Source organism: Schistocerca piceifrons, chromosome 8 (assembly GCF_021461385.2).
Source record: "Schistocerca piceifrons isolate TAMUIC-IGC-003096 chromosome 8, iqSchPice1.1, whole genome shotgun sequence".
In the NCBI taxonomy this organism is placed as follows: domain Eukaryota; kingdom Metazoa; phylum Arthropoda; class Insecta; order Orthoptera; family Acrididae; genus Schistocerca; species Schistocerca piceifrons.
Window position 1 is genome coordinate 287,833,750 of NC_060145.1, and position 2,286 is coordinate 287,836,035.

General features: G+C 45.3%; 1 pseudogene; it reads left to right on the top strand.

Annotated features, from left to right (window-relative positions):
* The first annotated feature begins 918 nt into the window (after positions 1 to 918).
* On the top strand, positions 919 to 1,036 carry LOC124712632 (annotated as a pseudogene).
* The last annotated feature ends 1,250 nt before the right edge of the window (positions 1,037 to 2,286 follow it).

Sequence of the window (2,286 nt, forward strand, 5' to 3'; positions counted from 1 at the left end):
CTATCGCAAGCAAAATAAATCGTTAACATTATTAAATTATTTTTGGTGTGCTGAATACATAATATAATTTTTGTCTGGTACAAACTGTCGGCGTACGGACAGACGCACACAGTTTCGCAGATTTTTGCACTCAGCTGGTCACATAATTGTGACTTATTTACTTTCAAACTCGGGAGAAAAGGCTTTCACACGCATATATTGGTCGAAATACTTGACCGCGTTTGCAGCCTCATTGTAGAGACGTGGAAACTCCCCACCAGGAGAACAATGTAGGTCTCCTGGATAGTTTCAATACAAAGGAATTAGTCTTTTTAACAGCAACTACATTGCAGCTCAATCAGTTCTATCTGCACATGCACAGGGGCACTGTCAACTTTAAGGAGAAACGGTCTCGAAAACAGCTCTGAAACAGATGCAAAATCGGCGATCCCCTCGAAACTTTTAGGAGACTATCTTTGCAATTTTTTCAAGGCCACAATGAATTCTTCAAAACACACGTATTTTTCACGCCAATGATCTTAGGGAAATAGACTGTATTTTTTTCAGAATTTTTCCCTTCTACAGTGCGATTTTCTTCTTAAATGCATCCCCATCAAATCAAGAATAAGTTGTTTCTTACCTAGCACTGTCTTACCATGGGCAGTGTGCAGTCAAAGCCACTTAAAATGTGAGGCCTGCAATCCATTCCGCAGGCTCTAATTTTTGTTCCTGCCGTCCTCTTTCCTTCATAACTTCAACAAAGCGGGTCTAAAATCGAAAAAACGTTCCAGGCCTGCTCCTTGACTCAAGCAACGTACTTTTCAGTAACATATGAAGTACCCAGAATCTTCATTCAGTTTCATCGCAAACTGTTGTAATTGACGGTGTAATAATGCGTGGAATTTTAGAAAATTTACTACTATTCATACCACTAATTTTGGCAACGGCCTTGCCGCAGTGGATACACCGGTTCCCGTGAGATCACCGAAGTTAAGCGCTGTCGGGCGTGGCCGGCAGTTGGATGGGTGACCGTCCGGGCCGCCATGCGCTGTTGCCATTTTTTGGGGTGCACTCGGCCTCGTGATGCCAACTGAGGAGCTACTCGACCGAATAGTAGAGGCTCCGGTCAAAGAAAACCATCACAACGACCGGGAGAGCGGTGTGCTGACCACACGCCCCTCTTATCTGCATCCTCAGTTAGGATGTCACGGCGGTCGGAGGGTCCCGATGGGCCACTTGTGGCCTGAAGACGGAGTATCGACATGCGCCGGCACGAAGACGAAGATCGCAAGAGCAAAGAAGGCGGTGAGACGTCAGCCAATAGCCCGCTGACAAGGACCGCACCGCGACAGAAGCGCCCTCTAGCCGAAGAGAATATAAGCGCCACTCCTGCCAGCCTCGACCGGACAGTATTCGCCCAGTATTAGGGGAGCAATACGAAAGCAGTGACTTGTGATCCATACCAGTTGCTTACATGGACGATGTATACAGCAAACGACTCAGATTGTTTGCATGTAGCCCATCGCTTGTGACACCATTGTAAATTCAAAGTTAAGTAATGTCAATCTGCGTTATTGAAATAAAAATACCAAAGTTATTTGCTTGAATTGTTGTGTAGCATTCCGAGAACGCAGCATCCCTTAGGCACTCTATAAGAGACGTGTGGGCAGGACCCCACAATGTGCTCCATGCCTTAAATTTAGTACAAATCTCGTCGGTCGGTCGCTGTAATTTTTTGCTCTAACAACAACAGTTAACTTCCACATTCTTTCTGCATCGTGTGTAATATCGCTCCATTGCAAATTTACGATACCCATCGATTCTACGAATACGTGGTAGATATTGAGAAATGTCATCCTTCTTTTCTGTCATTTCCATTCATTTTTGAAGGTTTGTGACGATAGGTCACTAGACTGCCTCTTTTAGTGCAAATAGCCACTGGACCTGTGAACTTTCTTTACATCACGAACAAATAACGAGCAGTAAACAGCGCGAACACCACGATTCTGCCGAACTAAGAATTTCGTGCCAATTAAGAAATGTCGCACAGCTGTGCTAAATGAATTGTCGCGCTGTACCGAGTAGTTCCGAGAAGTGCCGAGTAAAGCAGAGACCAGCCGAGCGGCCTGCAGATTTCCACGCCTTGACCGTCGTTGAACTACCTAGCCACATACATGTTAGTCACATGCAGGTAAGTAAGGGTATATGCTGATAGCAGAGATGCATTGTTGACAGCAGATATACGTGACGGAAGTCACGCAGATGCCTCCACGCTGCTGACTCTTGTAACATTTTACTCGACAGAAA